Source organism: Mustela putorius, unplaced genomic scaffold (assembly GCF_011764305.1).
Source record: "Mustela putorius furo isolate JIRA1106 unplaced genomic scaffold, ASM1176430v1.1 tig00003834_pilon_pilon_pilon, whole genome shotgun sequence".
Classification (NCBI taxonomy): domain Eukaryota; kingdom Metazoa; phylum Chordata; class Mammalia; order Carnivora; family Mustelidae; genus Mustela; species Mustela putorius.
Window position 1 is genome coordinate 39,785,150 of NW_025421987.1, and position 15,177 is coordinate 39,800,326.

Sequence of the window (15,177 nt, forward strand, 5' to 3'; positions counted from 1 at the left end):
TAATAATCCAATTTAACAGAGAAGGATGCTGAGACACAGAGAGGTCAAATAATCTGCCCAAGATCACACAGATGGAAAAGAAGCAGAGCCATACTTTGAACCCAATGAGTCTGTCTCTCATACTTACATTAGGTGTGCGTAATAGCAGATGATATGATGTGCGTGGCCAAGAATACCGCATTTGTGCTGTTCTGTCTACATCAACTAGAACTGGGACTCAGCTGGTTCATAAGCCCAAATCTGAAGACAGCTAACAGGACTTAAAATTTGAGTTGCTGCTATTCCTACTGCCTGCTAATTAAAATGTTCCCTTCTGAGAAGACAGTGGCTGGTTGGCATAACCCTAGAACATAATACATGTTCAAAAAAGTATCTGATGAATGTTAACAATGGTTTCTCTAAGTGCTGAATTAACAGGTGATTTCCCTTCCCAACCTCCTTTTAAGAAAATACGTTGTCCAATTGCCTAAAATATTTTCACCAAGGGCATATGGTACTTAGGTGAGCATAGGAAAAACTAGAACTTAACTTTAAAAAATTCTTTGTGTTTTGTTTAACTATTAGGTTGTTAGTCTCTGTTAAATAATGATTCCCGCTGGGAAATCTTTGTAGTTGCTCTACTCTCTGATCTATTCTAGGATGGTACTCTTCACTCTGTCCTCCACAGAACTTCATGAAACCCGCATACTACTGTTAACTGTGTTTCACCTACCTTTAGTCCTGTGAAAACTATCTAAGACCCCTGGGCATCTAGGCTGACTTGCATTCAGTTCGTTGAAATACAAACAACCCAGAACACACACACACACACACACACACACACACACATACACACATACACGCACACACAAACAAGCAAAAAAATGAAGAAGAATAATCTTGTGGTTGACTGCACACTTTTTGGTCCTTGCACATGTCTTGTTTCTTCCTTTACATTAAGTGCAGGTCTCCATGAAAAAGTGCTTCCCACAACAAGGAGTATCTTGAAATGACTGGTCTGTTACCATAAAAGTTTATGAATGCATTAAGGTACACACACACACACACACACACACACACACATTCATAAAACCCATTATGAAATATCATGAATATAATTGGAAGTCATGGCAAATGCAAGGAGGCAAGTATCAAAAATGAAGCATGTTTTTATCTTTATATTACTATACATTTTATATTTAACAATTTTACTTTCTATCCCTAATATACTATATTCCCTAATATAAACTTCATGAAGGTATAAACTTTATTTTATTCACCACTGTATCTCAAGTTCCTAGAAAAGAACATGGTGCTGAATATTCAAGAAGTACATGTTTTTTAAAAAAGAAAGAGATACAGAAGTTCTCACAATATTTCTCATATTGTTCTGGAAATAATAAAAGGGGTGGGTGTTTTCAGTACTTTTCCAGAAAAACATGAATCAGCAATGAAATTGCAAGTTCTCATCCTGTTCTTCAGACCAACTACCAAATTCCTTCATGTACAATATGTCCCTGCTAGCCTACCGATACCCAGTTCCTGGAGCTACCGAGTACTAGCTGAGAGCAGCTTGAGAATCCCTATATTTTGCCCTACCTACCAACTATGGAGGCTGCTGTCATAGAGACGCCGGTATTTCCTACAAGTCAGCTGAGCCCCTAGAGGGAAATTGGAAAGAGGTAGTTAAGTTTTCCTATTATTAGGCACATTTACTAACACCTCCTCTCAAAGAGGACAGTAATGGCAGATCACTGGGTGATGATGATACAAATGGAATTAGAAGGTCCCAGCGATACCTCCCATCACAGTCTTGAAGGATACAGTTTCCGGCTGAGAGGGAAGATGGAAGACCCTAAAAGGTTTACTTTTGTTTTACAGCTTCCAAATTGTAGCAAAATCCTACTATGTGAAATTGCTATTAGCAAATGTATAATTATACTACTACAATACAATGAATATCTTGAGTTTTACTCAAGAGGAGATTATGTGGCAATTCCCTACTACACAGAAGATAATATTCTAGTAAGTTATCCTAGATTTTGAGTTTTTTTTCAGGCAAATGACTTTCTCATTCCTATTCGTCGTGTATCTCTAGTACCCAGACTCAACATATGACTTAATATACAATGACAATATATAATGACTTAATATAGTAGTTTTCAATAAAGGATAGTTAAAAACTTTAAAAAATGTTTTATACAATCCTGAGATATGACTTAAAGGGTCAAACAAAAGCAGAGTTTTTCTAAGCTTGATCTTTCTAGTTTCATCAGCAAGGCAACCATCACATATTACTGAACATGGTTTAGTGTCTTAGTGTTAATATAAAAACTCTCATAAACTGTGGCATAGAAATCGTACCATTTTATGTTCATACACCAGAAATTTTAAAGTCAAAATCTTCAAACAGTGGTTTTCAAACTTGACTGTGCATTACTAAGCTGGGTAGCTTTCTAAATTCTAGATCTCCAGATTCCCTCTTCAGAGCTTCTAATTTAGAAATTCTGGAATGAGGCCCAGGAATCTTCATTTTGACAAGGAGCCTAGGAAATTCTTATACAGGTGCTCCTTGGACAACTTACTGTGGATTGGGTTACAAAGATAATGTGAAAAAAAAAACACACAAAAAAACCCACCCTTATGCTTCCCCTTTTCAATATGGAGAAAAGACTGGCCTATTCAATGTGACTCAACTATCAAATTTACCTGTGAAAAGATCAGGCAGTTTGCTAAAACTGCTGAAAATGAACCAAGGGAGGATGCAAGGGCAAGGAACATTACGTTTAAGCTAGAAAGGGTTCTTTTTAAAACTTGACAAAGTCTGGCAGGGTGCTTAAAGGAAAAGCAGAAGTATGGCAGCGGTGCAGCATTGTTTCTTGATCCACTCAGGGAAGCAATGTTGATTCAAGAGGTTTACTTGGTAAAATTCATTTTAATGGCTTTTATAAATGTGGATGCCTTCTAAATCCTTGGTTTACTCTTAAAATATATACATTATTAACTCCTAATTTGCCAGAAGATCTTGGTCTTGGTAACATCACTGCTAATAGTAGCTCCTCTCCCACCCCCCACTGAAATTTATCCCCTGGGATTGAAAGGAGATTAGTCTATTCCTCCATACATGTCCCAGGGAAGGTATGGCTTCTGCTTCTGCCTTGACCTTTAGGTCTCTGCAGCCTCTAATTATTTTCAATGGGAGATGTCTTACCACTAAGCTCCCTAAACACTCAGAGTTTGTCATTTTTTAAGAGCTTTAGTAATGAAAGATGGAAATTATTTTATTATTCTTATGAATGTTGTAAATTGCATGACGGGTCATGGTTTTCTCTTTGTCTTGGCTGCAAGGAAGTTTAAAGGCAAATGTATAACACTTCACTGAATGTAATTCGTACACTGACTTTACTCCTGACTCCACTTTTATGTCCTTGCCCTTGTTTATGGTTTTATTTTGTTTATTTTTCTTACCTACTTCTAATTCATGTATTTCACTGTACTATCTGTTTCGTTTCCTTTGTCAGCCATTTTAACTCCCTCATTGGAATAAGGTGGCAGAAAGAAATGAAGAAAACAAAACAAAAAGTGTATGTGTGTTTTAGGTATAAATATATATAAAACTCACCCAAAATATAAAATAAAAACTAAGCTCCTAAAATAATAGAGACATTTTGTACATTTTATAGTTTTTGGGCTAATAGATTCACTTGATTACTTTCAGGATTGCAATTTAGGGAGGCATAAAATGAAAATACCTCTAAGAGAAAAATCCATATAAAATTCAACATAGGTATTCTCAGCACCAGATCATTAAATCTGACATCCTTCAAATACCGAAAGCCAACTATAGGTATGTTAAAATATGTGTGTTCAGTCTTTAGACTGACTGTATAAGAAACAGTCCTAGGCTTAACCAGTCTAACAAAGTGCACAATTCTGAAAATATTCTTAAGAAATTACATATGTATACATGAAATAATATGTGTACATGAAGTATTTCCTTACATGTATTTTATACACACATACACACATTTTACTTAGACACTTCAAACCAAACACCTCAGTCCTTCGCCTCCATTATTTTCTTTAATTAAATAATTTTCATTAAAGCAACAAAGAAGGATAAGTCATCTCAACACTGAAAGCTCATTGTCAAGCTGATGTAGTGTATTTTTTGCATTCCCTCTAATAATGATCCAGCTAGCCTCAGACTGATTTTAGTGAAATTTAGGCAAAGTTAAGAGAACTTTAACTGGGCACTAGTTAGAACTTTAACTGCGCACGATGCTACTCATCTTGATTTGTCTTTATGTGATGGCTCTGGGCTGAAATACTATTATATTTGGGATTTAAATGTGATTTTTGTTCTTGTATTAATTTCTGGATCTCATATCCTTCCAGACACCAAAGGAATATAGTACTACCCTGGAATAATGTCAAGTTATGCTCATTTTGGGGGGAGCGGGCTCCCCCCAGCATGGGCAACCAATAGCTGATTCATACTTCCATTACATCACAATTGGATTACAGAAGTGCTCTTTAGTCTGACCTCTCCATGTCTCTTGCAACTCATTTGTAGATAGTCCAGAAGCTAGCAGCTGGACTTCATTTTTGTTCCAGCAGTCACCATTTTATGTTTCTCCAATTCACTGGAAGTTTCACTATTGACAAGTCCACCCCAAATTCCAAAAGGCACTTAAATTTAGTGAGTTAAATCAGAGAGAAAATATTATCATTACATTTTCATAGGTTCGTGTCACTCAACTACATTTTGTCATATACCAAAAGGGTGTAATGATACTATTCTCCTATAGAAGACTAATGAAAATACTTAGCAAAAGTAAGTGGTTGCAAAACACTTTTTAAAATCAAAGTGCTGTAGGGTTTTTTTTTTTTTTTTTTTAAATCTTGCATAGAACTCTGGTTCAATTTTTGAGCCTTTCCAAGTCCTCATAATTCTGTGGTATTCATAATAAAACCGGCAGATGGTTTAGTCTCTGAACATATGCTTTAAATGCCCCCTTTGCTATTTCAAAATAATGGACCAAATTGTGCCCTCAAATAGTCACAAGAAACTTTAAGGAGCAAAACCGAGGACAGAATGTTATCCAGTGGGAAATAAACCTTAAAAAATATATATTTTCTAAACTTTCTTATGAGCTCTACTCTATATTAAGATAAACTATACTTTTTAGTAAAGTGGGATATAGTAAGGAAAAATCCTGACCAGCATAATATCGCATGGTTCAAGGAACAGATTAGAAGGTAAAATATAAGTTTTATATATTTATATTTTAAATTTCTGATTCTCTAAAACTTTATGAGTCATCTGATCTAAATTCTGGGTGATTGCCAGATTTTCCATTTTTATTATTATTCTGACTATTATTACTATCAGTAAATGTTTTATTGTTAAAGCACCTTGCAATTATTAATTAGCTAATTTAGTTTAAATTATGTTTATGCCTTTGTTTTAAATCCATGTTATTCATACTTCTAAAATGCTATTTCACCAGCCAATTATTCTCATTTCAAAAACAGCCTGTTGTCAATGAAAGCATATTTTCTAGGTTTTCAGAATATGAAATTCATCTTCAGTGGATATGAATGTTTTGATAATGCTGTTCACATAACCTAGCTGTACTTAGGAAAGTATCTCTGTTTCTTACTGTCCATATTTTATACATAGAATGAGCTTTTATTTCCACACTTAACATTTTGATGTGTTCTAGTTTGGTTTTGAAAGTCTCTAAACTCCTCTCACTTACTTCACAAGGTCCACAAAACCTAGTAATCTGATCAACATTTCAAATAAAAAGACCACACAATTGATAATAAGGACACGTTTGTTATTACAGAAGCCTGAAATTTAAGTAACTATTTCAGAACTGTAATGTCCCTTTCGAAATTCTGAACAAGGACTAGCTTGGTGCAAATGGAAAATCGAGTTTACTTGGAAAAATAAATGCAATAGTTGTACCCAAATAGTTGTACCCAAAACACAAATGTGTTTAGGACACTGTTAAAACAGGTCATATTTAAATGTTGAGAATAACTAAAGAACCCTAACTCAGAAGGCAATTTTATACATATATCCACAAATAACCAGGCAGAATTTATAACTATTATTGGGTCAAAACATTAACATATCCTTCTGCTGATAAAGACATAAAGTAACTCTGAGAAAACCCTCTCTCTCGTTTCTCCAACTTTCACAGTAAATGCAGCACTGAAACTAAATTCTCAGTCAACTTAGAAATACGCCGAGCAGTATTTCAATAAACAACAAACTGATTTTCAAAAACCCACCGAATTAAAAACTACCCCCATCTTTCCCTTGCATCCCCTTGCTCTCTCACTTTCCATGCACACACAATCACACTTACCTGCACAAGTCTGAAACATCAGTCTATGTATTTTTTTTGAAATGTACTCTGTACCGATGCATTTTTCTGTGTTTCTTTCTAACCCTCGGGAATGTTAAGAATTTAGGAAGAGAGCCACAGCTTAGGAGAGCAATTATTTGCCAGTAAATACTCAATTTGCTTGTCCTGTGATTTTTCTTCTAACTTGCATATTCAATAATCCGTCCCTGACTGCGTCACGAGCACAAAAAGTCTTTTCTCCAAAGGAGAACACTTTCGCCAATCAACCTTGAGCCATGCCAGGGCACAGCTCGTCAGAGTGATTTGTTAGCTTTAATTAATAATTCCTCACACTGGCCATTTTAACAAATAACGCAGTGAGACCAGAACGCTGGATGGCTATGATTCAGGCCGATAAAACTACAGTGGAAGGGGGTGGGGAGGGGTGTGTGGGGGAAAATCAGACGCCGTTTATAAACACCTCTAATCATACTCTTTCAGTTTACAATATAGAGGACATCTCAGCTGAATTACCACGTTATGTCCACCGATTTGTATTCAGATGGGAGCCATATGTTCTTCCACTTTATCTGCTAAGGCCTCCTTGGTGCCAACGCAGTTCAGACAGACAACATTTACAAAAGAGGTCTCTAGCCTCCAGATTGCAAAAGTTAACTGCAGGGTGAAGTTGAGAAATCAAACATATAAGGCACTTCTCAGTGAGCCCGTGTAATAGTCCAGAAACACAGAGGTAAGAATTATGAGAGTCAGATTCACTTTTACTCACTCTTACCCTGCCGGGCATTTCCTTTCGTTTTTTAAAAAGAAATTTCATACCTCCTCTTTACAACAGTTAGTAATAATGGCTGATTTATTCATGCATTCCACAAACATTTATTGAATCCCAACTATATGCTAACCTCTGTATAAAATGTTGAGAATTTTTTATGGAAGTAAGAGTTTTCCAGCAAAGTGACACAATCTGTATATTTTTTTTAAACAGACAGATAATGTGTTTGAACAAAGCCACCAAATAGCGTGCAAATAAAAATAAAGATTCGTAACACTGTGTGGTTCAACCAAGTAATCAGTACTTGACAGCACACTTGAGTCCACGTGCAAAAGAATACTCAGAGTAAAAACAAGAATATGAATAAGGTAAAAACAGGTATTTTTCAAAGATTAGAAAATTTCCCTCAATGTGACTAGAGAACTCAGAAACATACTGATCTGTTCATAAGCGAGTTAAAACATTCACAAGCAGCTGAGAAATACACGTAGGAAATTTTATTCATGACCCTGATCTAATGTGTGTGTGTGTGTATGTGTATGATTGCACCTTCATTAATTTATTGGATGCATATTTATTGAATACCTACTTTATTCCAGAAACTACTAAGTAATACAGTGTATCCAGAGATTAAAAACAAACACACACACAGCCCTTGTCTTCAAGAAGCTCAAAATTTAGTCACTAGACTCTAAAAGAGAAGGAGCATATCTAAACAGAAAACACAATAATACAATATAGCAGGAGCAATAACACAAATATACACAGAAGTAGGAGGCAGAGCCACTGGAAGCAATTCATGGACTAGCTGAAAGGTAGAGTGGGAATATCATTGGTAGGAAGAATATTCTAGGGAAAGGCAAACATTTGGATCCTTCTAAAACTCTTACTGGAATTAGACCAGTTAGAAACTGGTACTTAAAGCACGACAATTTCAGATCCATAACAGTAAACACTCAAACTATAATATCTGGACACCACCAGAAAAGTATGCAGCATCTCCAGGACTAGAACAAACAGTGATAATATATGTCTTACTTTCAGTGTGTTAGTTTTGGTGAGTTTCAGTTGGGTCAGACAAGTAGGAAGCATTCGTGACACACATCGCCTTTTTGTTCCTTCCAGGCCATTTATCTTGTTTTACTGTACATACTTATACAGCTTCTGTTTTCATTGCACCATAAGATAAATCATATCTGCATGACCATTAAAGGAAGGGGGGGAATCTATATCTATTTAATGGTCACACATATAACTCTAGTCACAAAAGGTATGCTATATAGTACTATGGGTGAAAATTCTGAGGAAAAGAAATGATCCCCCCACCCCCCCAAGAACCAAGAAAGGTTCTTTGAGAATCAATAAATGCTTCGGCAAACTGTGTATAATTCTTAAAGACATTTAACATCTTATTTTATATTAAATTCAACAGTGTGAAGTGGAATACTGCATTTACCATAGATAAGTAACACAGAGCCAGTTTGAAGAACTGACACAATGTATTAATCCATTCAACACATATTTATTGAGCACCTGCTATGTATCACATACTTACCAGCAATTGTTTGATTTTTTGTCCTATAATGTTCATATATAGTAATAGTTATTCCTCATTGAGTGCTTACTATTTGTTAGGAACTGATCTAAGAATTTTATATATATTATCTCATTTAATCTTCACAATAATATATAAAGTCGGGTACTAGTATCATCTCCATTTAACAGGTTATGAAACTCAATAATAGTGGATCTGGATATGTACTATACGGATTCCTTCTAAATTAGCAGGCCAGTATCAGTAATACCCACCAAAAATCAGCTCCATTACCTTATAGTTATATAGTCACATGTAGGCTTATGTTATTTTTAATCTAGCAAAATTAAGGTGGTATTGAGCTTAATTTGAGAATTAAGCTAAACTATATCTACTGTGAGGCATGTCTCACAAAAGAAGACTTAGAAAATAGTGTTTATGGTATCAACAGGCTTGTAGGCTGCACTGAAAGATTAACTGACAACAAGCTTGAATAGGTATTTTTATGCGATTTAAAACTAGCACCATAAAACCATATGCTATGGCAGCCCCCTTCTCCCTTATTAAAACTCAACAGACTCCTAGACGGTAATTCAGAATCTTCTCCCTTTTTAGGAGCAGATTGAGTGAATGGCAAAAAAGAGGGGAGCTTTCCATTCATGTTGTTGCAAATGGCAAGATTTCATTTTTGATGGCTGCATAGTTTTCCCGTGTGTGTGTGTGTGTGTGTGTGTGTGTGTGTGTGTGTGTACATACACCACATCTTCTTTATTCATTTATCTGTTGATGGATATCTAGGCATCTACTCTTTCCATAGTTTGGCTTCACTACCTTTGTATCTTTAGGGTAAATACCCAGTGTGCAATTGCTGGGTCATAGGGTAGCTCTACTTTCAACTTTTTGAGGAACCTCCATACCATTTTCCAGAGTGGCCTACACCAGCTTGCATTCCTACCAACAGTGTAGGAGGGTTCCCTTTCTCTGCATCCTCGCCAACACCTGTCTTTTCCTGACTGGTTAATTTTAGTCATTCTGACTGTGTGAGGTGGTATCTCACTGTGGTTTGGATTTGTATTTCCCTGATGCCGAGTGGAACTAGACGGTATTATGCTAAGCAAAATAAGTCAATCAGAGAAGAAAGACAATTATTATATGATCTCACTGATATGAGGAACTTGAGAAATGAGACAGAGGGTCATAGAGGAAGGGAGGGAAAAATGAAACAAGATGAAACCAGAGAGGGAGACAAACCATAAGAGACTCTTAATCTCAGAAAACAAACTGAGGGTTGCTAGAGGGGAGAGGAGTAGGAGGGATGCGTTGGCTGGGTGGTGGACATTGGGGAGGGTATATGCTATAGTGAGAAAAAAATTAATAAAATTTTTTAAAAAATTAAAAAATAAAAAAAATGGAGAGGACTTTGAGTCAGAAAGGCTTATGTTTGGATCCTAGCTTTGCCACTTACTAGTGGGAGGTCCTCCCAAATTATTTAGGTTTTCTGAGGCTCAATTTTCTCATCTCTAAAATGGTTTGTTAGGGAAAATTAAAGGAAATAATGTATATAAGGTACAAAGCATTGAAACTAGCTCTGAATATGTGCACAATATATGGCATTTCAAGTATCCAGAGTTAAACTTAGCAGATATGACTAAGATTTACTATTTCTGGACCAAATAACACATAAATTATCCAAGCTTGCCTTAGACAATAAATGTAAATAAGTCTTAGCTAATGCAAATCGGAGTTGGTAATCTGGCAGAATTTCCTTTGAGAATGTTTATAATATAGCTGAATGGTTATGTTTAAGAAAACAGCTGACAGAAAAATAGATGACACGGAAGTTTACCAGTTAATAATAGAAAAAAAAATCTTACTTTTCCAAGTGATTAATACAATATTACATTTTCTTTCATAGAGATGGGAAAACCTTATTTGGCATTCACCGGGGAAGCCAGCACTCAGCACAATCATTCAATCACTCGCTCTCCTCACATAACCCTATGCTGCTAACTATCAGCATTCTCCAACTCCAGGCTCTGGTGCCCTCTCACATATTTTCTTTTCTCTTGGCCCTTGATTAAGTCCAGCCATCACCAATTCCTGGAAATATTATTGGAACACATTTCTTGATGGTGATAAAGCTCGTTCTAGGTGACATGGAGTATTTCTTCATGGTGGAGTCGTCGGAGGGGCTTCACGAAGGCTCTTCTCACTTACTCAAATGTGTATGTAAAGTTTCTCCTTTGGGGATTTCTTTGAGGTAAGGGGCTGCTTAGACCCTGTATTATTGGTCTTTAGCCTATGGTTTCCGGCTAAGATCGGGTTTGTATAGGAAATCTAGCAGACGAGTTAGTGAGCATAAGGACTGCCTGCTGCTCACTAACCTGGGCAGCTAGATCTTTCTAGAATCTGCTCATCCCTCAACTGGGAATCTCAATTGGTAGAAAACTGAAGTATGGAAAACTACTTCATGTGCTCTTTTCCTAGACTGGTAACGATGACTTAGTAAAATTTTGGCCTGGTTGGTCCATGCTTCCTTACTAACTGCTTCAGTCTCCAGCCTCATATTGGAAATTGAATCTTCTGGTAAAAAATGATGACAACTGGAAGTTATTACAGAAACATCTCAAAGTAGATGCTATTTTTTTATAACCTTTTCCCAAATAAATCCCATATATCTTATAGTTTACAAATTTACACATTTTTGCATACATATATAAGTACCTAATACGTAAGTGTTTTCTAAGTGACAACTAGATGACAAAGGAGGGGAAAGATGATTTACTTTCAGTTTCAAATTTAGATTTCTGTCTAAGCAAGAATTTTAGAATTCTAACATTCTAAAATTGTTCAATGCTGATCAATATATTAGGCTGTACTTAGGTTGAGGTTAAAAACCTTAAATTTTTTTCAGAAGTTCCTAGTCCCTTGAGGCATTGGTTTCTTGGTAAAAACCTCCAACCTTTACATATGTGAAAATTGGGATTCTCTGAAGGAGAAAATGTTTCTTGTCAGAGAACTAGTCATGGCCAGTACACAGAGTGAAGGAGTCCAAGATCTTACCAGGTTACCTGTGACCCTGCTATGTGATTTGCTACAAGTCATTGAATATCCTCTTATGTCTCAATTTTCTGTCTTTAAAAAATAAAAGATTTCTTTATTTATTTGAGAAAGAGAGAGAGAGTGCAAGGGGGAGGGGCGGGGGTGGGTAAAGAATCCTCAAGCAGACATGGAGCCAGTGCAGGGCTTGATCTCACAACCCTGAGATCATGACCTGTGCCAAAATCAAGAATCAGTCATTTAGGGGTGCCTGGGTGGCTCAGTTGGTTAAGCAACTGCCTTCAGCTCAGGTCATGATTGCAGAGTCTCAGGATTGAGTCCCGTAGTCCTGGGATGGAGTCCTGCATCAGGCTCCCAGCTCAGTGGAGAGTCTGCTTCTCCCTCTGACATTCTCCCGCCTTGTGCTCTTGCTCTCTCTCACTCTCTCTCAAATAAATAAATAAAATATTTTTTAAAAATCAGTCATTTAACTAACTGAGCCACTCAGGGACCCCTCAAGTATGTGTCTTCTTATCCACATTACCCACCCAAATGACATTATGAACATAATGTGGATTGAATATTTTGATCATCTCATAGAGCACAGGCTAAAACCCAAATTCCAGAATATCTGAATGACACAACTGGCTGACACTAACATCCTGTAAATAACATAGTTAGCTCCTCGGTGTCTCTACTTTTTCAGATCTAAAATGGGTATAGTCATGTTTACATTTTCCACCACTGTACTGCAATGGAGAAACTACTGCATAATCTATTCAAACTTTCAACACAAATTTCATACACTAAAAATTTTAACCAATATCATCAAGCCACTAACATTGATTTTCAAATATAGCAGAGGAATTGATTTTAAAATACTGAAGCATAAAATGCAGTAAACATTTCCAAGCATGTTCAGATACTTAAGGAGACTATTAAAAGAATGGGAGAAAATCTTTTATTTGTGTGGCTGTATTTTTATGGTAGATCCTAGACTCCAGGAATGAGAAAACAGAATCAAGGAAAGTGACTTTTAGCAGACTGTTGAATAATATAGAAAATAAAATATATTCACTAATGGGTTGGCAGAAAATTTTATACGTGTGCTTGCAGAACCAGAACTGTTTAAGCAGCTTTTCATACTTGGCAGAGCTGTGTTTCTGAAGTGTCCCCTCACAACCCCCTCCCGCCTCTCATTTTTTTGTCCTATAGTGCCAGGTGGGCACAGTAGTGACCAAAGGGAGGGGCAAACCAAACAGAGGCACTCGTTGTAGCAGGAGCCACTCCAAGGATCAAAGTGCTGATTTGGCTATGCCTGCCAAAACTGGAATCTGCCACAGTGGGTGGCTCATCAGCATGGTGCCCTGAGAACCACATGGACCATTCCTGGTAGGTCTGCACCTGGGGGTACAAGCCCCACATCCTGCTTAGGAGGACCACCTGCTAAAACCTGAATGTGCACATCTCCTTACTCACTCACAGCATTTGACTTCAACACAATTCTATGCTAGTATTATATTTACTGAATGTTTTCAGTATGATAGACACTATACAAATCACACAAAAGCATAATTACTTTCTACAAAGGTTTCACACCTTAGAGGATTCATGTAGAGCTCTGATTTTCCTACATTAATGGGTAAAATGTTGGGCAACTAGTAGTCAAGATAATTCAATTTCCAATACTTTTATCAGATTTCTTTCTTTTTTTTTTTTTATCAGATATATGTCTTTAGTTTTCGTATCTGTCATGAGAAAATAATACGTTAATACTTCAATTACCCAGCATGATCATATTCACTTACAGGCCTGTCTCAATTTAACAGAGTTGACAATGTACAAAAGAGAAAAATAGAGTCCTTGAAAAACTTTAAAAGATGTTATAAAGTACACACTATTGACCAAATTCATCTTTACTCATCAGTAAGGCTTCAACTTGGAACCAGTATATTCTTCCTTAACATACAGTAAAAGTTATTGGGACTCTCCATTCACATTAAATGGGAGAAAAGCACAATGATAACTGTAAGCAATAACCACCCTGTATCTCTGAATGAAGAGGAGATGCAGAGGGGAGGGGAGAGGAGGGAGGAAGTATCTAAGGCTGGGAGCTATGTGCACCTTGCAAACATGCCTATGATTGAATCTCTCAGAAGTCAATGTGGTAGAGCTTTACACAAAGAAATAAGACTCATAATTCTTATGGGTTGAGTTCTGTCCCCTCTAAATTCATAAGCTGAAGTTCTAACCCCCAGTATTTTAGAATGTGCCCTTATTTGGAAATAGGGTCATTGCAGATGTAATGAGTTAAGAGGTGGTTATATGGGAGAAGGGTAGTCTCCTAATTCAATATAAATAGTATCCTTGTAAAAAGGGAGGGATTTGGATCTAGACATACAAAAAGGGAGAATACTATATGAAGATGGAGAAAGAGATCAGGGAGATATTTCTACAGGCCAAAGAACACCAAACCATGCTAGCAAACCATGTGAAGTGAGGTGTGAGGCATGGGACAGATTCTCTCTCCCAGTCCTCAGAAGGAACCTTCTTCTTGGTTGTCCAGCCACCAGAAATCAGACACAGTACCTTTCTGTTGTTTGAGGCACCCAGTGTATGGTGCTTTATTTTAGCAGCCCTAGGAAACTAATACAATAATGATGACTGGGGGATCATTATGTGAAGATCAAATCATGTTCAGAAGATTAAAAATATAGAAGTTTTTTTTTTTTTTTGTTTCTTTGTTTAAGAAGGTTAAAAAATACAAGATTGACTGCATAAAAAGTGTCATTAATATGCTTTAAGTAAATAAGCCTTTTAATGTTTGAGGGGCAGCTAGATGATTAATATACATGTAATGTACAGTGTTTAATGTTTGCTAATTCAACAAAATATTGCTACCTTTACTAAAAAGACAAAGCGACAGGTACTCTATAGAAGACACCTAAGAAAGAGTCCCCAACTTCCAATGAGCATTTCAATTAGCAAGGTAGATAAATATTAACTTATTTTTATTTATTTGTTTAAAATACATAGTCAAGAGAAGTTGTTGGTACAAAGAAGCTGCCTACATAGAAGAGACTATTAAGAAATGGAATTCGAGTTTAGATCAAAATTAAGAGATGTTCATGCAGATGAGAAGCTACAGACAATCCTAAGTATGAAGAAGACTGGGGCAAAAGAAGGGTAAGGAGGAAGAGAGGAAACAGTGGCAGAGGAGATATGAAAGAAGGCTATATTGAGAGTAAAACAATCTGAAATGGGCACAGAAAATGATAAAAAGCCCTGGAGGTGGTAACAAAGAGCAGGAAGACAGTCAAAAACATCGAGCCCAAGAATTAAGCTTTCTTTAAAACTAGTGCTCTGAATGCTTTTGTGTGAAAAAGAGACTGTACCTTGATTTTTCTTCAAAAGGATCCAATTGTGGAATGGAAACTTTTTTTTTCTCTTTAAGTATAAACTAAGCAGTTATG

General features: G+C 36.5%; 1 protein-coding gene across 20 annotated transcripts in view; it reads right to left on the reverse strand.

Moving 5' to 3' along the window:
• Positions 1-15,177, reverse strand: part of ZBTB20 (zinc finger and BTB domain containing 20) — a 789,640-nt gene that overhangs the window by 414,140 nt on the left and 360,323 nt on the right. For 2 of the 20 annotated variants that reach the window (XM_013060911.2, XM_004761402.3), the window contains exon 1: positions 6,363-7,824. The exons of the other annotated variants lie outside the window; for them this stretch is intronic. The gene's annotated coding sequence lies outside the window, so the exon portion shown is untranslated. Of the gene's footprint in view, positions 1-6,362; positions 7,825-15,177 lie in introns of those variants that run through there. 20 annotated transcript variants of the gene reach the window in all.